Consider the following 23473-nt stretch of genomic DNA (forward strand, 5'->3'; position numbering starts at 1 on the left):
CGTTAACTTTCCAACGTTTTAAACGACACCTCATTTTGGGCTTATAGAACTAAAGTTATGCCATTTTTAGTTTTACTTCAAAAAAAACATCCTGTCATCCTGTAGTAATCGATTACCAATACATGGTAATCGATTACCGACTTTGAAAAACTATAAAAAAAACTTAATCTTTAAGCTGGTAATCGATTACCATTAAGTGGTAATCGATTACCACATAACCCATGAAGAGTATACTCAGTTTATGCCATCTAAATCCCTTCCAAAACCCCATCCAAACACGTCCTAACATATTATAACAACTTATTTCGAAAATCTAATATTATACACCAATTATCTACTATTACCATATCATATACACCAAATAACATACAATTTCACTTATTTAATCATGAATTTGCATACTTTATTCACCAAATTCATCACCCAGGTATGAATACCCAGACATACAAACATCATGAACATGAACACATGAATTCCATAGTAAAATAGTGCACGAGAATCAAATAGTACATCATATCATTCATGTTATTTCATAATACCCTTCTTGTCCATCAACCATCCATCAAAAAGGGAAAAAGTAAGAAAACTCTATTGGGATTACGGACTTCCATTTACCCAATCATGCATTCTACATCGTATTAAGAGTAAACCCCATTTACTTTAGATTTTCCAGCAGCAAATCTATTCTCCAATGGTTTTCCTCTCTCTGCAAGCTCTAGGGTTCTCTCCTTGCCTCTTTCTCAAGTTCTCTAAGAATTGGATGAACCCTAACTCTTCCTCACCTTTTAAAATATATACCCAAGGTTTTTTATACAATTCCTTTTAATGACCTCATTAGCCTTCAACACTTTTGATTCACACTATCACCTCAAACTCTCATTATTCTATTATTAAACTCATATTAATAATAAATTAAAATTTTCCACCTAATCTCCTATTTTCTCATCATATAATTATTATTATATTATTTAAATCAAATAGAATTATTCTAAATCCCGATAAACTCAATAAATCCATATTTATTCCAGTAATTCACATATTCATCAATAATCACATAATTTCACATATAATAAAATGTGAATAATTCACTGAGCATCATAAAATATCATAAATAAAAAATTAAGGTGTTACACGTGCCATCCAAGAGGATAACATAAATGTCCAAAATGTACTCTTAATTTAATTTTGATAATAATGTCACTTGTGATATTTGTCATTTGGCTAAACAAAGAAAATTGTCTTATCATTCAAGTAATTATATTGCCTCTCATAAATTTGAACTTTTACATTTTGACATTTGGGGACCATTAGCCATTCAATCCATACATAACCACAGATATTTCTTGACAATTATTGATGACCACACACAATTTGTATGGATGATTCTCTTGAAATCCAAGTCTAAAGCATCTAAACAAGTTCAAAACTTTATAACCATGATCATCACACAATTTCATATCACACCAAAAACTGTCAGGTCAGACAATGGACCTGAGTTTATAAACTTGACAAAAAATAGTTAAAAAAACTTTATGGTACGGAAGCAAGTCACAAATATCCCAAATCAAAAATCTTCTACCCGAACCCGCTATCAAAAATCTTGGATATGCGTATTAACGACAACAATATGATAATGATTCACAAATCGATCAACAACAACTAATCACAACTAGTTGAATGCAAAGTAATTGCGAAAGTCTATCTCCAATTAAAATTCACACAAAAATACAAGTGAAACAATTTGTCGAACACTTAGTGTGCGATCAATAATGTTTGGAATTCTATGTGGTATTGTTATTCTAGAAATCCAATCTAATCCTACAAACCCTAGGCTTGATGTTGATTTTATTATCTTCTCTTCCTCTGATCAAACTCGATCAAGTAACCAACAATGTTGTTTCAATTCATCGTCTCATGCTACTTCTTTGAATGAAACCCCTTGTTCTTTAAAGCTTTCACTCGGTCAAATTAATTCCAAATGCACACTTATTGAAACCAAATATTTACCAATTTGATCCACCGTCTAACACTACTCATTTGCCAAGAACCTCCCGTTCTTCAAAGACTTCACTCGGTAGGATTTCAATTGTGTAATCTTGTCCAAAACCTTCAAACCCTAAAGATCTTGAAGGAAAACCCCACCTTGGTTTTCTGGTTTGAAATCCTCAAAGTTCTCAACCCAATTTTATGGTATAAAAAACCTAAATTGGACGTTATCAACCCTAATGTAGATATCACCCGATCAAAAAATGATTATGTGTAGTTTGATTGTGTGTATGCATAGAAGATAGATTGAAGATGATGAGAATGCTTTGAAATCCTGATTTCGTATAAGTTTTACTCACTAGAAACCATACTAGTAAATGATGTATGTATGAAGTATTTATATGCATCCATGTTTGGAGGAAAAAGGAATGCAAAAGATTTGAAAAAATTATGAAATTTTGGAAATTTTCGTCGCATAGATCGACCTATGAAAGTCATGTGTCAACTTGTTTGATGCATAGGCCGACCTATATAAGGTGATGTGTCGACCTATTAACGTCATGTGTTGCCTATGTGTCAACCTGAAGAGGAGGCACATAAGTCATAACCTATAGGCTTTAATAATGCAGCATGGATGTCAGCCTATAATATAATTTTTTTCTATAGGTCGACCTGTTGACGTATGTGTCGACCTATGATGCAAGTTTTCACAAAAAAATATTTTTCATGCATTTTTTATGCATGAGACCTTTTCCAAGTTGTTTCTAAATGCTTTTTATGCTTCCTAATACTAAGCACATAGAGAATCAGAAGATATCGTCCAATATACAGTAATGCTTAAGTATCTAAGTTTTGACATCATACAAAATACATCTAACAGAAGTTGCACTCACATACTCCCCTTTTTTTTATGATGGTAAAACTTGAGACGATGCGTTTGGCTCCCCCTGAATATATGCATCCCAACTTCATCTTGCTTCTCCCCCTTTGACAACACCAAAAAGAAATGAAACAATCCATGAGAAGTATCTTAAATCACGCATAAACCAATATAACACACATAGGCGGTTTGCAAAGATAAGAACATCATTATGATAACACTCACATAGAATGATTTTCATATTGAAAAAGAATGCATAAACATAAATGCAAGCATATAAAGCAACAATAGAACGTGATTGCCACAACTTATGCCAAATAACATAACACAAACATTAAAGATAAATGATAGAATGTAATAAAAAAATCTTGAGTTGCTACAAAAGCGACATGACTATGTGACATATGCCTTTTAGTGCTCCCGAAATACTGCACACACATGTGCTCTAGCAAGGAGATATATATATACCACCACTCAAATTAAAAATAGAGATGTTGTCATAACAATGACACACAACGAGAATTTTTCTAACATTATAACATGTTCAACCATATTTTATGCAAGCATAGATAACAAGCCAATGCACCAAGAGCATATTTCAAGCATATAGAAAGAATAAAACAAAGTCACTATAAACATATAAGTTGACATACATTAATAGAAATTTTTGGAAGTGAACATTCATGTACTATTTCATACATCAATAATATCAATTATTTGGAACACAAGCAACATGCAAAAGTAAAAGCTTACTTATAAAAGGGAAAAAGGAAAATGGAACAATATTGCCTTTCTTATGAATAGATGAAGGATTCACTCTTATGTGGTTGAAATTCCAAGGAAAGTTAGAGCAAAGGTATATAAAGTGCATGCAACAAATCATATTTAGGCAAGATTTGGGATATCAAGTATCCCTAATTCCCTTCGAATGTTAAAAAATGGTTCGATCGCAAGAGGTTTTGTAAAGATATTCGCAAGTTGATTTTTACTATCAACATGCTCAAATACGACATCTCCTTTCTCAACATGGTCATGTAGGAAGTGGTGACGAATCTCAATATGCTTAGTGCGAGAGTGTAGCACCGGATTTTTGGTTAGATTAATAGCACTAGTATTGTCGCACATAATATGAATATGTTATAATTTAATATCAAAATCAAGTAATTATTGTCACACATAAAAAAAAAAGGATGAAAGTTCGTCTGCAGTGGACGATCTTCCTTAGGCTTAGAGAAAACTCCAATGATCATGACATAAAAATTTGAGAACAACTACAATGTATTCCACCTCGGCAGTTGACAAAGCAACGAAAAACTATTTTTTGTTATACAAACATACTAAGGAATTTAAAAACATGTGGCAAGTTCCACTAGTACACTTCTTACCCGATTTGTAAATTGCTAAATCGGAATCGGTATAACCTACCAAATTAGAATCACTTCCCTTGTAATACCAAAATCTATACTTAAAAGTACCATGAAGATATCTAAGAATGCGTTTTACGGCTTTACGACTTTTAAATGTGATTCCTTAGAAGTCGATTGATAACGAGTGCACATACACACGCTAAACATAATGTCCGACCTAGATGCAATAAGATATAGAAGAGAACCAATCATACCTTTATACTTATTGACATCAAAATCCTTACCATTTTCATTCCTTTCCAAGTTTCCATTTGTAGACATTGGAGTGTCAATTGATGTTGCATCTTCCATACCAAATCTCTTTAGTAGTTCATTGCAATATTTGGTTTGACACGAATGTCCCTTCATTGAGTTGCTTGATTTTAAGCCCAAGGAAGTAATTTAATGCTCCCATGAGACTCATCTCCAAATCTCCCCGCATAAGCTTAGAAAATCATTGACAAGTTACATGTTAGTGGAACCAAAAAATGATATCATCGACCTAAACTAGAACTAGAAAAGTATGATTTCCTTGACGCTTAATGAAAAGTGTAGAATCTACCTTTCCCATAGAGAATCCTTGATCAATCAAATAAAAAAAATACTAAGCCACTCATCCTAAGCCCTAGGTGCTTGTTTGAGACCATACAAAGCTTGTTTAAGTTTGTAAACATGATTAGAATACTCATGACTTTCAAAAAATGGGAGATTGAGAAACATACACATCCTAATTAATATATTCATTGAGAAACACACATTTCACATCCATTTGAAATGACTTGAAATCTTTGAAGCAAGCATAAGAAATCAACAGTATATAATACATGTGAAGATAATAAGACGAGGACACTATAAACATGTTAAATGAAACACACAATGGTTATCATTTGAAACTTTTTGAAAATGAATACTCATAACACATATCATACACAAACTAAATCATATACCTTTGAAAAATAAGCAGGTAAAAGGAAGAACTTCCATACAAAGCGAAAATTGAAAAGATATTACCTGACTATACAAATGACGAAGGAGGCACATGCACCCCACAATGATCTCTCGGACAAAATTTGGGATAAATGCAATTGTGCCACAAAACCTTTAGAACCAACGATCTTACCACTTTTCACTTTGACCAAGTACCTAAAAGTGTGATTAATAATGTATCCAAGATGATTATTAACTTGATGATCATCCTTTATTGTTGGACTTCCATTCTTGTCATTTTCATGATAGTCATCTTGCTCCTCCTCGAGTTTCATCGCTTTGGGGGATCGATTCCCTATTCGATGTCCTTGAGTATTTCTTTTGAATATATACCTACATCATGAAACAAAATACCTTTTCTGACATCTCTTGGATAGGAAACATTAATAGTAATCAACACACTTTTACCAATTGACAGAACACTAGATGTTGACCTCATTTGGTAACATAATCCTTCTTCTTTACCACAAAGTCAAAGAAATATGGAGATGTCACTTGTATCATGTCTTGATCATCCACAAACGAGATCACATACTCTCTTCATAGACCCGAGACATTTATCCTGTAAAATCAACAAGAAGTGCTAGATAACTAATCTTCATTGGGTCCTTGAGGGTGAGTGGAAACAAGGTTGCATTTGTGTATAAAAAAAACTCCTTTAGGAACAAAAAGTTTCATAAACTTGCATTTTTCAATAGTATGACCTTTTTTGCAACAATAATGACCAGATAAGTTTTAGTGAGATATACTTAGCTACTTGAATCTTTTTGATAAGCAACCTCATGTCCTCATCATCAGATTTTTCGTCATCACTCGTTTCGTAATCACTTTTCTCAATGGTTTGAGGGCTTTGAGCTAGAAGTCTTTAGAGAAATAGACTTCTTCTCTTCAACCTTGTCTTTTCCTTTCTCCTTCTTTACCATCTTATCATGCTTTTTTTTCTTCGTGTTTTTCCAAGCAAGTGAGTTCTTGCTCATGTTCTTCCTATTTTCTAAACAAAGAAAGTGAGATCAAGTACCTTAAGATCACTCGCCTCTTTAATAGCAGTGACCTTGGGTAACTTGTAACGCGTCCCACATAGCCTTGGCGGTTTCACAATGGGAGACACGGTAAAATTCATCAACATCGATAACATATATGAGAATGTTTTTTGCTTTCTAATCGTAAGACCATAATTTTTTATCATTATTATTCCATTGATTTTCCGATTTTGGTACGACGACACCTTCACCATTGGTCATGATAATTTCATGAGGACCATTGATGATGACATCTCATACACCTTTATCAACTAAGTTGATATGGATACACATTCCAATAGCCATAATTTTTGCCGGTGAAAACTGGTGCTTTATTGTACGCCCCTTTAGGTTCGGTAGTCATTATCTAATAAGCAAATCTTAAGCATGGAATTAACTAGAGCTCGTGATACCACTTGTTAGACGATAAGCCTAGATCTAAAGGGGGGATGAATAGATCCCGAGTTAAAAACTTGACAAAAAATAGTTTGAAAAATTTATGGCGCAGAAGCAAGATACAAATATCCCGGATCAATGATCATCTAACCGAACCTGCTATCAAAAAGCTCAGATATGCGTATTAACGTCAACGATATGATAATGATTCATAAATAAATCAACAGCAACTAATCACAACTAGTTAAACGCAAAGTATTAGTGAAAGTCTATCTCCAATGAAAAATTCACACAAAAATACAAGTGAAACAATTTTTCGAACACTTAGTGTGCGATCAATAATGTTTGGAATTCTATGTGGTATTGTTGTTCTAGAAATCCAATCACAACCAAATGGTTTGTGATCTACACAACAACACAAATTTCAAAACATGTTCAAAATTATGATCCAACCAAATTGATCAAACAATCAATGCAATCGACAATTTATAAACTGGTGACTTTTCGGCAAGTGTATCGTACTGTCGAAGTAATAAAAAGATCGAAGCCATAGAGACTGCCTCTAAGCAAGACAAAATGTGTACAGTGTATAAAAACTAGTAAAAGGGGGGTTCGAGTTTTAAGGTGAAAAGTAAATAAACAAGTAAACAATGTACTGAAAGGGGTCAGGTTGTGTTGTAGAATCCCTTATTCCTCCATTGTTGATGTTTGATGCCCTGTATGAATGATCTAATCACTACAAACTCACGGCAAATTAACAAAACCGTTATAGCCAATCCCTCTTAAAATAACTCACTAAACACTACTCTGAGCCTTCTATATAGTCTGTCAGCGTAAGCAGGATTAGGCGATGTATAGAACGTCAATTCTCTAAGCCACTACTCGGGGTCTCCTATCCCTGTTCAACCAGCGTAAGTACAACAATTGCCCTAGGTCCAACATATAGACTAATGGTCAGTATTCCATATGTGTCCAAAATCAGATTAAAAAAGTAACTCCCATAAAAATTATTACGAACAAGAAGTAATTGAATAAGATTATAGATCAATAGGTTCATACAATGGTTAAATCAACATAGAATCCAACAATATAGAAATAGGTTCATCCTAACACAACCTAAACTAGAAGAGTTTGGCTACTCATAGTGCAATTAAAAATACCACAATTGATAGATGGAAATAACATAAGAAGTCCCTTGAAGTGCTGGCCTCCAATGGCTTCAAATGCTTTAAAAATCTCCACTTGTGCTCTCAAATTCATGCTTCAATCTCCCAAAATCGTAACCCTTATGAAAGTGCAGAAAATCCCATTTTAAAGGTGTCAGAATGGACCAGAACACGTCAGAAAAAAGCCCAAAAAAGTGACCAACGCACGCGTGATACCATGCATCGCGCGTGCAATGCAACTTTAAATGCCCTATCGCATGTGCGATGCTGCATGATGGTGCACACGATCATTCTAGTAGATGCACGCTTTTTCTCCCTTTTCACTCAATTTTTCACTAAGTGCATAGTTTTCACACTTAGTTATTTTTTCCTCATTGTTTGGTCATTCTTCTTCATTTTAGCTCAACTTTCACTTATTTTGCTTCAATTATTTGACTAAATATATGTAATGACGAAGTATCATCACAACCTCAAACTTTAATTGTTGCTTGTCCTCAAGTATCTCACCTGCAACTGCACATTTCAACAGACAACAAGTTGCATAATAACAATCGAACACCACCAAATTAAATATTTCTTTTACCTGACCATTGTCCTAGCTTGCAACTTCTATCTAGCGAATTCAGAAAAAACGTCCTCAACATTGATGAGTACTCAACCTATCTCTCAGCTCACTGTAACTCACTCAATGGATAAGGTGATATCTCAATCAATATGCAAAATCACTTAAACTTAACTTGATTATGTTCTAATAGAGTTCATCATATAAATCACAACACACACATTATAGGACTTTTCAGGTTATAACTTGGCGTATGTTAGGGTAAGATATTTTTTAGGAAAGTAGGTTTAAACCTTTGGAGTTAGGTTCTTAATTCTCCTTCTATTATCATACCTCTTTATTCCTTTTTTTGATAGTACTAGAGAGTTTTGATCCTTCTGATAGTATCATTATTTTCTTTTCTCATTCATTTTTTAAGTGTCTTTTTCCACTTCATTTTCATAATAATTTTTGAAATTTTGGATCATATTTTCTAGTACCCTAACCCCAAACTTAAAACTTTACTCACTTCCAAGAGCAACCCCAAACTTAATCTTTTTCATATACTCTAAGAACTATACTTCTACCTAACTCCAAAGAGAGGATGGAAAGAAAATATCTTTCGAGTAATATGGCTAAGAATTTTAGGCTAAGTCGTCGAAAGAAAGACTTGGGCTTAAAGTGGTTAGTAATGGATATACCTATTACTACAAGGTGGTTTACGAAGGCTCAAAGTTATTAACAAAAAATTACTTCAATGTGTGTTAGTCAAACCAGATAACTTAATCGGAAATATATCAAACCAGATAAGAGAACAATGCATGGATACACATAAAAAAAAGAACAATGAACAATGGAAATATTTGGCTCAAACCTTACTAGATGAGGTATATATTGGTTGAGTACAAGTCCGTTGATTATTTTCTCATCCTTCGACTTCAAGTTTCTAGTTCCTATTATGATGATCAAATTTATTTTGGATCATATGTTCAATGCTAAAGTGCTAAACTTGTAATCTGAAAGAAACAAAACAACTACAAACTTGTTTATTAAAAACAACACAGATCTTCATGGAAAGGTTATTATTGAGTAGCCACTTCCTCTTGGGATGGTCTTGAATAGAAATAAAATAAATCATGCAACACAAAAACTGATAAAAAAATTGATGGGTTTCCTCTCATCCATCACTTCTTTTCCGTCAATAGCTGAATGTCTCATTCTCAAAACACGTCAGGTGCAAGGGATACCCTCAGGCCAGTGAAAACTCTTTTTTTCTCATTCTCTTGTGAACTTCACTACCTTTATCTTTCAATTGATAGCATGTCTCAAGATCATCTATATATGGTGTCCATTGATATGCATTAAACACCACATTCTCCTTATTAAACTTTAAAGTCAATTCACTTGTCTCCACATCTATTTTTGCCTTCCCGATTGCCAAGAATGGATGCCCGAGAATCACTGACCCTTATGAATCATTTTTCATGTCAATCACCACAAAGTCTACGGGGAAGGTCAAATCATCGACATGAACTAGCACATCTTGTACAATACCCAACGGACGAGTCATAGATGAATTGACCAAAGTGAGTGTCATGTTGCTCGGTATGATCTCTCCTATCTCCAATTCCTTAAATTTTCTCAATGGACACCATATGTAGATGATCTTGAGACATGCTATCAATGGACACCATATGTAGATGATCTTGAGACATGCTACCAATTCCCTAAATCACATAAAGCACGTGGGATTTTTTTTACCACCAATGGTGCAAGTGATGTGGAACTTCCCTGGATCCTGCATCTTTGGTCGAATCTCTAATGGTTCAATCGTCTCCTCTTTCTCTGTCATATTGACATGTTCTTAAGCCAACTTCTACTTTCCACCTTTTAGAAATGCTTGCAAAACTTGGCAAACTTGGGAGTTAACTCAAAAATTTCATGAAAATAGATACTTACCTGAAGTTGTCTCAACACTTCTTTAAATTTTTCAAACATTTCAACCTCATTCTCATGTGCCAGTTTCTTCTTAATGATAGAATATGGTGGTTTTATGTAATCTAGTAAAGGTGGGTTCAGTTCATTCAAGATTGTCTCCCTTGTTCTCTTCCAAGGAGAATTTTCATCTATGAACTGATAAAGGGTGACTCCTATTTCCTCTTTGTCACCTTGATTCTCACTCTCCTCCTTTTCAATTCCATCTTCCTTGTTCTCGGTTTTATCCTCTTAAACTTTTTCAGCTTTATCCTTTCCAGTAACTACCCCGAAATTTGTATCCATAACCTTGCATATTTCATTCTTAGGATTATCAATGGTGTTACTGGTGAATCCTCCACTTGAGATTGGCAAAGCAACTATTTGTCTAGATAATTGACCAATCAGAGTCTCCAAATTCTTGATTGATGCATCATGGTTTCTATTTAAAATTTCATGGTTCCTAGTTACCTGCTCAAAGCTACTTTGAGTGACTTTAATGAAATTCTTCAAAGTCTCTTCCAAATCTTATGGCTTCCTTTAAAATGGAGCTTGTTGGCTTTTTTGCATCCCTTGGTTGGAATTTGAATTCTGATTATTATTCCAATTGAAATTTGGGTGATCTTTCCAACCCGAACTGTATGTGTTGGAATACGGGTTGTTCTTTTGAAAATTAGCAAACTGGACCTCCTCACTTGTTTCTTCCAATGAACACCTTCCATTCGCATGTTCTCCTCCACATAAATCACACCTAAGTACTTGTACCTGACTCACATTAGATCTACCTAAGTTGCCTTCAACTAGCTTTTTATTCAACAATTAAATTTGAACTAAAAGAGAAGTATGAGTATCAAGAGGTAACATACCTTTATGTGTGCCCACAGTTTCAAGCTTTACCGACCTTTCACTTTTCGAACGGTACTCATTTATACACATCTTCTTAATGAGGTCTTTTACTTGTGGTTCAGTAATTTGGTGTATAGTACCTCCGCAGAAGCATCCAATAACATGCGAGTTTGACTCCTGAGATCTTTTATGAAGTTTTATATCTACTCCATATTATCCATGTTGTGATTCGGGCATCTGCGCAACAAATGTTTGAATATTTCCCAAGCGTCGTAAAGTGACTCAATTTCCTGCTGCTCAAAATTAACAATTTTTGTTTGGCGCTCAGGAAACTGAGTAGTAGTAAAAAAAACATTTCTAGGAGTTTATCCTCCAATCTATTTCAAGTCCGGATTGTTCCATTCGGAAGGCAAAGCAACCAATCTTTCGCCCTTCCAATCAGTGAGAACCCAAACACCCTCAATTTAACCTAGTCTTCAGTAACATCAGTTGGTTTGTACATTGAGATTGTTTCATAGAAGCGTGCAAGATGAGCCCATAGGTCTCTAATTGTGTTCCTGTCAAACATATTTTTTCTTAATCCTAAAAGTACATAATTTTTAATATCAAAGTTAGCAGAGTCTGTCGGTACAAACCCCCTAGAAACCTGTCCTTCATTAGTTCGTTTATAGTAGTCTCCCATAGTTAAGGGTTGCGCAGGTGCCATGACTTCTTCTTCAGAGTCATAAGAACTTGATGGTTTCTCTTCTTATGGTATTCCTCCGTCCAGAGCTACTTCTCTAACTACTTTTCTGAGAGCACGTGCGGTTCTTTCAATTTCTGGATCCAATGAAATTAATGGTGATCCTGAACTGCGCATACACAAATAGAAAATACCTCAATAGAATTATGATAAACAAGAAATAAAAACAATTGCACAAACGTTGCCTTGTTGAAAAATCAACAGTCCTCGGCAACGGTGCCAAAAACTTGATGACTTCTCGGCACGTGTAGCGATACTGTCAAAGTAATAAAAAGATCGAATCCACAGGGACTGCCTCCAAGTAATATAAAATATATGCAATGTATAAAAACTATTAAAAAGAAGGGGTTCGAGTTTTAATGAGAAAAGTAAATAAATAAGTAAACAATGTCAGAAAAGTAGTCAGGTTGTGTTATAGTATTCCCCATTCCTCTATTGTTGATGTTTGATGTCATGTATGAATGCTCTAATCACTATAACCTCATGATGAATAACAAAATCGTTATAGTTGATCCCTCATGAAATAACTCATTAACCGCTACTCAAAGATTTATATCCTTAATCTGCCAACGTAAACAGTGTTAGAAGATGTATAGAATGTTAATTCTCTAAGCTACTACTCAGGATCTCCTATCCCTATTCAACCAGCATAAGTATAACAATTGCCCTAGGTCCAACATATAGACTAATGGTCAGTATTCCCTATGTGCCCAAAATCATATTAAAAAAGTATCTCACATAAAAAGTATTACGAAAAAGAAGCAATTGAATAATGTCGCGGCGGAAAAAATCACAGAGACGCCACCATATTTTATTCATTCCTAAGGAATAGGAGGAAATAATGATAAAACCCTAAAAGAAAGGATAAGACGGTCATCGCAACCGAATATGGGTTCGAGAGTCAGTTAAGTGAGGGGCAGGTGTTAGGCACTCCTCACTTTCGTTGTACTCAACGGGAATCCACATTGCCTAGGGTTACGGGTGTTTGTTAATGTTTGCCTAACTGTTTATTTCTTCCTTTTATTTATTTACAAAGGTTCAAAAGGATAAAAAGGGAAAAGTTAGTTTTTGGTTAGGGGGCTCGCCTCGATTTCGCAACCTTGTGCCTACGTATTTCTCATAGAGTGATGAGAAAAATCAAAGTCTACGTAGTTCGATTTTTGTTGGTTGGTTGATTTTAATTCATGACAAGATCCTGGTCTTGAATTAAGTTAGATGAAAAAGATTTGATAAGTTGCATGGATTTTATCATGTGAAAAGAAAATGGTTTTTGTTTATTTGTTATTATTTGTTAGTGACCTATGTACAAGGTGGATGATGATGTTAAACTAAATCAAAAAAAAAATCTAATCAATGTATAAATGAATTAATTGGGTAATTTAATTGAACAAATAAACTAATAAAGAAAGACATATTTTTTGTATATTTGAATTGCGAAAAAGAAGCAATTGAATAATATCGCAGCGGAAAAAATCACAGAGTTGCCACATTTTTATTCATTCCTAAGGAATAGGGGAAATAAGGATAAAACGCTAAAAAAAGGATAAGACGGTTATCGCAACCGAATATGGGTTCAGGAGTTGGTTAAGTGAAGGGCAGGTGTTAGGCACTCCTCACCTTCATTGTACTCAACGGGAACCCATATAGCTAAGGTTACGGGTGTTTGCTAATGTTTGACTAAGTGTTTATTTCTTGCTTTTATTTATTTACAAATGTTCAAAAGGATAAAAAAGGAAAAAGTTAGTTTTTAGTTAGTGGACTCGCCTCGGTTTCGTAACCTTGTGCCTACGTATTTCTCATCGAGTGATGAGAAAAGTCAGAGTCTACGTAGTTCGGCTTTTGTTGGTTGGTTGATTTTAATTCATGAAAAGTTCTTGGTTTTGAATTAAGTTAGATGAAAAAGACTTGATAAGTTGCATGGATTTTATCATGTGAAAAGAAAATGATTTTTGTTTTTTTTTGTTTATTTGTTATTATTTGTTAGTGACCTATGTACAAGGTGGATGATGATGTTAAACTAAATCGAAGAAAAAAAATCTAACCAATGTATAAATTAATTAATTGGGTAATTTAATTGAATAAATAAACTAATAAAGAAAGACATATTTTTTGTATTTTTGTATATTTGAATTACGAAAAAGAAGCAATTGAATAATGTCACCGCGGAAAAAATCACAGAGTTGCCACATATTTTATCATTCCTAAGGAATAGGGAAAATAAAGATAAAATACTAAAAGAAAGGATAAGACGGTCATCACAATCGAATATGGGTTCGGGAGTCGATTAAGTGAAGGACGGGTGTTAGGCACTCCTCACCTTCGTTGTACTCAACGAGAACCCATATAGCTAGGGTTACGGGTGTTTGCTAATGTTTGCCTAACTGTTTATTTCTTACTTTTATTTATTTACAAAGGTTCAAAAGGATAAAAAGGGGAACAATAGTTTTTGGATAGGGGACTCGCCTCGGTTTCGTAACCTTGTGCCTACGTATTTCTCATCCAGTGATGAGAAAAGTCAGAGTCTATGTAGGTATGCTTTTGTTGGTTGGTTGATTTTAATTCATGAAAAGGTCTTGGTTTTGAATTAAGTTAGATGAAAAAGACTTGATAAGTTGCATGGATTTTATCGTGTGAAAAGAAAATGATTTTTATTTTTTTGCTTATTTGTTAGTGACCTATGTACAATGATGTTTAACAAGATCGGAAAAAAAAATCTAATTAATGTATAAATGAATTAATTGAGTAATTTTGTATTTTTGTATATTTGAGTTTTTAATGAAAAAAGTTATTTTTGTATTTTTATAAGATGAAATTTAATTTATAAAAGAAAAGCTTTTATTTTATTTTATTTTTTACTTGTATGTAGTAAAGCTAACTAAAAAACAGAAGATGTTTTATGTATTTTCATATTTTATAACCAAAATAACTTAAATTAAAAAAGCTTTAAAACTAAGTTAAGTTACCAGGACTATATAATAACCTAATAATAAAATGATAAGTTTTTCAGTATTTTAGTATTTTTTTTTAGTAAGGAAATAAGATTGTTGTTGTTGGATAATAAAAGTCAAAAAGGAATTTGTGAAATGTTGTGATTATTAAATTTGAATCACGGTTTTGAGTTTTGATTATAGGTTATGGTTTTTATTTTATTTTATAAAAAAGGTTATATTGGATGATATTGCTGTAAAAGGATTTAAGGCATTAGTGTTAAAGGTTTGTGATATTAGTAAAAAAAAGAGATTTGTAATATTAGTAAAAAATAAAGTTAATTTAGAATACTTGTTTAGAAATTTGTTTCATGATATTAGTTAGAATTTTTTTTTAATTGCTTTAAAAAAAGTTGATTTGAAAAATTGATTGCTTTTAGAAATTGCTTTTAAAAAATTGATTGTTTTACAAATTACTTTAAAAAAATTGATTTAAAATTGATTTTTTTTATATTAATTAAAAAGTTGATTTCAAAAAATGATTACCAAATTAATTTTTTTATATTAGTTAAAAAGTTAATTTAAAAAAATTGATTAATATATATATATATATATATATATATAATATATATATATATATATATATATATATATAATATATAATATATATATATATATATATATATATATATATATATATATATTATATATATATATATATATATATATAATATATATATATTTTAAGCACTTGCAAGTACATAAATCAGTAAACACAACCAGTACAATTTTGCAATTGAAACAGAAAACTACTTTGAAACAAATAAGTGCAGTGAGTGATAAAATAGTATAAATTCATACTAGAAAATAAATTAACAATTAAAATTAATTGGAAATTAATAACAGATATACACTGAAACTAAATGAATTGAAATAAATAAAGGATAAAAATAAAGACCGATGAAATAAACCTGAAATAAAATCTGGAAATTGTAAAAGGGACTGAAACTGAAAAATTGAAATTGATTCCTACAAGATTGTAATGATCTAAGTACAAAGAATTTCCTAACTCTAAGTTGCAGCGATCCCTCAATGTGAGAAACCGCAACTATAATAGTAGTAAATTTTCTGCCTAAAACTAGTATTTTAAAACTCTGATAATTCTAAAATAAACTTGGACCATGAAAACCTAAAATTTATGGCTATATATAGTACTTGGGACTCTGAAAATAGGCGGAAATCGTGTAGGAGTCGTGGAGAAAATAATGTTGAAGTGGGAGGAGACTGGGCAATTTGTTGCTACTTTTATGCCCTCAAAGTCAATGGCGAACGCCATGAGTGCAAAGTGGGAGAACGTGGACTGTGAGGCTCATGGCGAACGCCATGGCCCTCATGGCGAATGCCATGAGTTCTGGAATGCTCTTCTTGACTTTTCTTCCCGCTGAAGTGGCTTTTGACTGCCACGTCATGGCCAGCGCCATGGAAAACTCCATGGTGAATGCCATGAGTGCAATATGTGTCCTTTTTCTCCGTTATTTGCTCTTTTTGTCCCGATTTCTTGTACGAAAGCCCTTTCTTGGAAAACACCTGAATTAAACACAATACACCAACATAAAACCATAAATATAGGAATAAAACAGACTAAAATGACATGTGTATCGAGTCGGAAACATGATACATTTCATGGTTATCATGGCTATAAATGAAAGATAAGAAAAATGAACAAAAACATAGCCTTTATATCCAACATTAAAGATGATAAAGATTAAAGTGAGAGCCTATCATATGATATAACTCTTATTGGAAGAAAGTTCAACAAATCCTTGAGAAGGCTGGATAGACAACGGAGGACAAATGTCCAAGACAAAGGGTCAGACATCAGTTCCTAGAGTAAGAAAAAATATGAAGAGAATTATAAAAGAGTTAAATGTCATGAGTGTGAAAGGTTTGGCCACATCAATGTTGAATGTCCTACCTTTCTAAAGAAACAAAGAAGGGATTATCAATCACTTGTTTTGGTTCTGATGATGAAAGTGAAGGAAAATTAGCTAATAATGTGATAGCCTTCACTGGAAAATATGGCTAGTGAGTCTAATGATGAAGGTATCTTTGCATAAGAGCTTGTTGACACTTATAGAGAATTGCTCGCTGAGTAGAAGGAATCTTGTGTTAGATGAGAGAAACAAAATAAGACCATAAGTGATATGCTCAACCATTTCAGATCTGGAAGAAGAAGTCACATAGTTAAAGTCTAAACTTGACAATATGAAAAAATCTGAACATATGTTGAAAAATGATCCAGATATGTTGGATGTGATAACAGGAAATCTGGAGGCTATAGGTTTTGACTAGAGTTCCATGAATAAAAAGGTCAAAGTTCTGTAAGACCCCAATTTTGTCCCTACGATCCCTCATGGCATCATACCATATCATTGCATTGCCTCAAGGATCATTGGACACCTTGCTTCCTTCCCTGTGGGTGGGACATCTTTCTTTGAGAGTGGTTCTTGATCACCAAGCATTGCTTGCATGTGTATATCATTGCTTTTCTTTTAATCACTAACCAAAATGTACAAAAAAATATGTCATTAACCTTTGCTACTTGCAGCTTAAGCAGTCAACAGTCAAGGCAATTCAAGTGAATCATTTGTGTAAGAGATGAAGTTTCCATTGAGATATGGATCATGTTATCATTTCATTGAGCTTATGTGAACTATAGGTTCATTGTGGAGCAAGTTCCCAAGTGGCAAAGGCCCCAAATTCATCAGAACATTTCCAGGTCATCTGTGGCCAATGCAGTCAACTGAAAAGTCAACTGTGGGCTTTGAGTGTGGGAATTGAGTTTCTTCATCCCATTCATGTTCAAACAATGCTTATTCATCATGTCAAATGCTTACATTGAAGAATTTGAAGTCAAGTCAAAAGTTTCCAAAAATGGAAAGTGACCTATAATTTCAACTTTCCAAAAATGGCAAGTTTTTGATCCAACTTCAACTCAACTTTCCAACATCAAAGAAGCTTCAAATGAATTTTTGTCCAACATGAAAGTTGAAGATCTCTCTCTCCCATTTCCAAAAAGTCCAAGATCATGAGCATCTGATGAATGGTTGAGGAGATATGATCCAATCATTGCCAAGTATACATGGAACTTCAAATGGCCATATCTTTTGATCCATAACTCCAAATTTGGTGGCTCTTCTTGCATTTTTCTTCTCATGACATGAAGTTTTCAAATCCATCATCACATTGCATAAAATTTTATCACATGATCATTTGTTAATCCATGTCTTTTTGGAGGGAAATTGCAAAATTCAAAAATGGTGCATTGTATGGACTTTCTACCATTGCCATTGTGTTTAAAAGATGATTTTAAGTGACTTTGATCAAGGAAATGGTACTGTTCACGTGGGATTAGTCCATGCACCATGCATTTTTGATTTTTTTTGCAAAAACACCTTATTTTAATTAACCAAGTTAAGTATGGATTAGCAAGGTGATTAAGGAAGCATATAAATATTCTAATCATAACAGAATTGAAGGAGGTTAATCACAATTCACCATTTCAAGATCCAAATTCTCTCTCCCTCCAAAATTTTCTCTCATCTATAATTCAAATTTTCTTCAAATAACATTGCAATTTTATTTCATATTCTTGTTCTCTGGCTTTGGTATAGTGCAGATCAAGCTTTGAATTGGTGAATTCGTGCAAGAATCAAGTGTAGCAAGCTCATGAAGGTGAAGATGGAAATTCTGTTTTGAGCTAGATCCAACACCTGCCAAGCTTCAATTTCTTCATCAAACATCATTACAAATATTATAGAGTGGATTTGGATCATTCAAGGCTTTGGATCGTGCGAATTCAAGAATCCGCTCTTCAAGAGGTCAAGTTTCGAATCTCATAATTTTGCAATTCATGCACATATTCTTGTAGATCTCTTCTTGCTGATGATTCTGGTGAAAAAATCACATGAAATGATGCATTATTGACTGAGTTATGTGTGATTCAAGTTTTGCATTCAAATATTCTTTTGCTCGATTCTCTTTGATCATGTGGAATTATGCTTAGCTATTGCTTGATCTGTAATCACCATGGAAGGATCTTTGAAATGATGTATTTGTTTTGGATTTCTGGAAAAAAATTCTGGACTGTGTTACTGTTCATCTTCTTCTTCGTGAAGAAGATGAAGATCTTCATCCTAGCGTCTGCGGCTTCCATGTTAGCGTCCACTCTGGTTCAGTGTGAGGTGGCTTAGGGTTTTGTTTTGATTCGTCCACGCATGCGCCTTGTAAGCAGATTGATTGGTCTGGATTTGTTTGACCTTGCCAAATAAGCGCTGACCAGCCAGCGCATTAATGAAACGATGCGTTTCAATTAGTTGGCGCGCACTTCTTTTGAATATTCACATGGTTCGATTCCGGCCTAGGACAATTATTCAAATGTTCATCATATTTTATGCTTTCCCTCCATTTTCACCTACATGCTTCATTTTTATTTTTAGTTTTTTCTTCCAAATTTAAAAATGCATAACAAATTGAAAAATGCTTCAAATAATTCCAATTTTTTTGTGGCATGATCCTCTATTTGTCTAGTTTTTTATGATGATAATTGCTGAAGTTGTGCATGGCTGGATTTTTGTTTGTGCTAGACTTTGTGATCATATGTGCTTTGGTGACCTTGCTCCATTCATCTTATTGTGAGATGCTTGATTTTAATCCAAATTGCTTGAAATTTTGCATGATTGTTCTTGACATGTTGCTGGACCTTTGAGGCTTGATTGTGCATTTTTCTCATTTGCCATTTCTGTTTTATGCACATGTTTTGTAGGGTGTGACAATGTATGTCACACAATTGATTGTCCAACTTGTGCAATTTAATTTCCATGCCAAATGATCTTTGATGCTTCTGATTTTTTGTATGATGATCATGTTGGATGTGTTGAATGCTCATGAATTTTTCCAGGATTATTTGAATCATTTCTGTTTTGTTTTGGAATTTTCATTCTCAATGTCCAAATGTGATGCTTTGAATTTGTCTTTGACTTCCTATGCACATGAAATGCCATTGCTTGATGATTTTGTTTTGGTTCTTTTTAGGACATGTTAATATGTGTTTGAAGTTGCATTGTGTTAAATTTCAGCTCCTGTTTTGAATTTTTTCTTCACCTTTGACCCTAGGCTTTGACCTAGTGGTTTGTACTTACATGTGAGCTTTGAATTTCAGGTTTAAACATCCAAATTCCATGGTTAATGTTGCTTCATCATTTGAATGTTGATATTTGCTTGTGATTGCTAACATTTGGTTTTTTTGTAGGTTGATGCTAATTCACTTGAGTTTGCCTTATGGCCTATTTGTTGTACATTGGGATTGTCTGTTTGTTATTGACTGTTGTCTAATTGTCTGAGTATTGTACTGATTTGTTTAGTTGTTTACACAGGTACCTAAGTTGCTTTAAGTTCATTTGAACTTTGCTTTGCTGTGGTTGGCATACCACTTAGGTATAATCCCTAATCTTCATGTAGTCTGGAAGACCTGTCATGTTACTTTGGCAGGCACCTGTCTGAAGCCCTCCTTAGGAGGCCATGTTTTTGTTTGTTTAATTTTGTGCCAAGCAGGTTAAGTCCTCTTAAGAGGCAATTGGAAGATAAAAGGGATGTATAGTCCATCCCCTGCTATTCAGTTGTGTCATTCACTTTGCTCATACCATGTGTTGATGCATTTTGAATAAAAACCAAAGATCTTGTAGAGTCAGTCATGTGGAGAAGAGTTCCTTCATTCTGAACTCCCACATTTTCTATTTGATTCAAGCTCTCCCAGGCTAGGGATAAGAGCTATGAGGCACACCCTTCATCTCCATTTCATCTGCTTCACCCTAACTCTCAATGTTAGGGTTAAGAGCTCAAAACACCCCTTTCCAGTTGGTTTGTTTGTCAAGGTCGATATGACCCCTTGACTAAAACCTAACCTTGATTGAGCCTATTGATTGTGTATAGTGTGTGATAACTGACTTGTTTGTTTGCTTGTTTGTACATCTGTGCATAGTTGTTTGTGTGTGCCTCTGTGCATTGCTTTCATCTTTGAGCATTAATTGTATATCATTTCATGATCATTGTTCATCCTTTGTGACATTTTGTTTTGTCCATTGAGGAGTCAATTGTAAGTCCATTTATTGGCAATTGTTTCCTATGACCATTGAGGAGTCAATTGTAAGCCCATTTATTGGCAGTTGTTTCCTGTGATTTGGTAGGAGTCAAGTGTAAGACCATTTATTGGCAACTTGTTTCCTTTTGCTTATTGCATTTTGTCGCATTACGCGGAAAACCGCCGGGAAAACAAAACAACAGAGCCGCCACCGTGCGTTATTTATCCCAAAAGAGGGAAAGGAAACGCTCGAAGTAAACCTGGAAAAGACATGGTCTCGCGACCAAAATGAGATGGGATCGGGAGTCGGTTGTGCGAAGGGAAGGTATTAGCACCCCTACGCATCCGTCGTACTCGACGGGATCCACGCTCAAAAGAAAGGATAAAGGTTGCTAAAACGCTGCTCACAAACATCAAACACTGGCTGAAAGAGACACAGAAAACAAAGGAAACTAACTCGGCAGGATATCGCATCCTGGGCCTACGTAGTCTGTCAGGCACAGACATCAGAGTCGACGTAGTTCGGGATAGGGGAAACGTGCTCGCTAGGATGTCGCATCCTATGCATACGTATCTTCTCGGACTAAAGAAGAATCAAAGCACTCATAGCTCGGCTAACGCACGCCAAACAAGACCACACAGGAAACCGACTGCCAATCGCTGGACTTATGTCAGACTCCACACAAACAGGCAAACATGGAAACCAAGTGCCAATCGCTAGACTTACATCGGACTCCAAGCACACAATAATAGGATACGGAATTCCAATCGCTGGGCTTACATCCATCTCCTAACACACACAAGGGACAAAAGCAAAAAGGGCGCCCAGAGAGATCAGCTCATCTCCTGCCTACGTACCTCATCTGGTATGAGGATCAGGGCGACGTAGTTCCCCTACGCAGGGACAAAGGACTAGCCTAACCAGATACAAAGGGAGACACAAACTACTAGGGGGACTACGACTCGAGCCTAGAAGTTGTCATGCATACGATCCCTATGTTAAGGTTGCTATCTAACTTGCACAGGGAGCAAGCTATCCTAAACAGCACAGGCAAAGCAATCAATCACACAATTAGCACACACTATATACAAGCAAAGTGGGCTCACACAAGGTTAGACTGTGAAACACAAGCCAACTGGAATCGGGTGATGTTAGCTCTTAACCCTAACATTGAGAGTTAGGGTGAAGCAGATGAAATGGGAAGTGAAGATAAGACTTCACAGCTCTTATCCCTGGCCAGGGAGAGCTTCAGACAAATGAAAGTGTGGGAGTTCAGAAAGTTGGAACTCTTCTCCACATATGACTGACTCAACAAAGATCTTGGGTTAGTATCCACAATGCATCAACACAAGGTGTGTGAGCAAAGGGATGACACACTGAATAGCAGGAGATGGATTGCACATCTCTTTTATCTGCCAATTGCCTCATAGAGGTCTTTTCCTTCTTGGCACAAAAGATAAACAAACACAAGCATTGCCTCTTAAGGAGGGCTTCAGACAGGTGCCTGCCCAAATAACAGGACAGGTCTTCCAGACTACATGAAGTAAGTGGATTATACCTCAATGCTTAAGCAACCAAGCAAAGCAAAATCAAGTTCAAAATGAACTTAAGCAACTAATGTACCTGAAAACAATCCAACTCAATTAGTATACAACTCAAAAAGTCAAACAGACAACCAATAGTCAACAGTCAACAGACATGGTCAAACAAGCAAGGCAACAATGTGCAATGCACAAGCTCAAACTCAAATGAGCTAACATCAACCTACAAGACAAGTCAAGATTAGTCAACATCAACCAAATAATCCAATTCAAGCAATATGAATCAATCCTCTTATGGCCATATGCTTCTTAACCTGAAAACAAAGCTCAAACATAAGCACAAACCACTAGGACAAGGCCTAGGGTCAAAGATGGAGAAAAAGTCCAAAACAGAACATGAAAATTGGCATGAATCAACCTTAATCAATTAAGAACATCATCCAAAAGGTCCCATGTCAATAGCATCAACCAAATTCATTTCACAAATCAATCATGGCAAGGCATGCAAGTTGGAACCACATTGAAGCAATAGAATGAACAAATGCACATTAATTCAAAAATGGTTCTATTAATTCCAAGAAACATCATGGCTAAACAGAACACATAACATGATCAACACACCAAAAATTAGGGCATTTGAACAAGTTTAAGCATGGCAATTAAATTCATCAAGTCAAGGCAACCAAAATAAGCTCAAATAGAACACAATTTGGTACATCAACTTAGCACAAGCCTAAAACATAATTGACAAATGGTAAAGACCTCAAACCAAAGCCACAATAAACTTCAATATGTCTAGAATCAGTGTGCAAAATTTCACATCCATTGAATACACAACCAGCATTTCACAAATCATTGAAGTTCAATACTATTCAAAAGTGCACAAATGGTCAACCAGCAAGAAAAATCCCAAACAAATCAG

The sequence above is a fragment of the Lathyrus oleraceus genome, chromosome 3, assembly GCF_024323335.1.
Source record: "Lathyrus oleraceus cultivar Zhongwan6 chromosome 3, CAAS_Psat_ZW6_1.0, whole genome shotgun sequence".
Taxonomy (NCBI): Eukaryota; Viridiplantae; Streptophyta; class Magnoliopsida; order Fabales; family Fabaceae; genus Lathyrus; species Lathyrus oleraceus.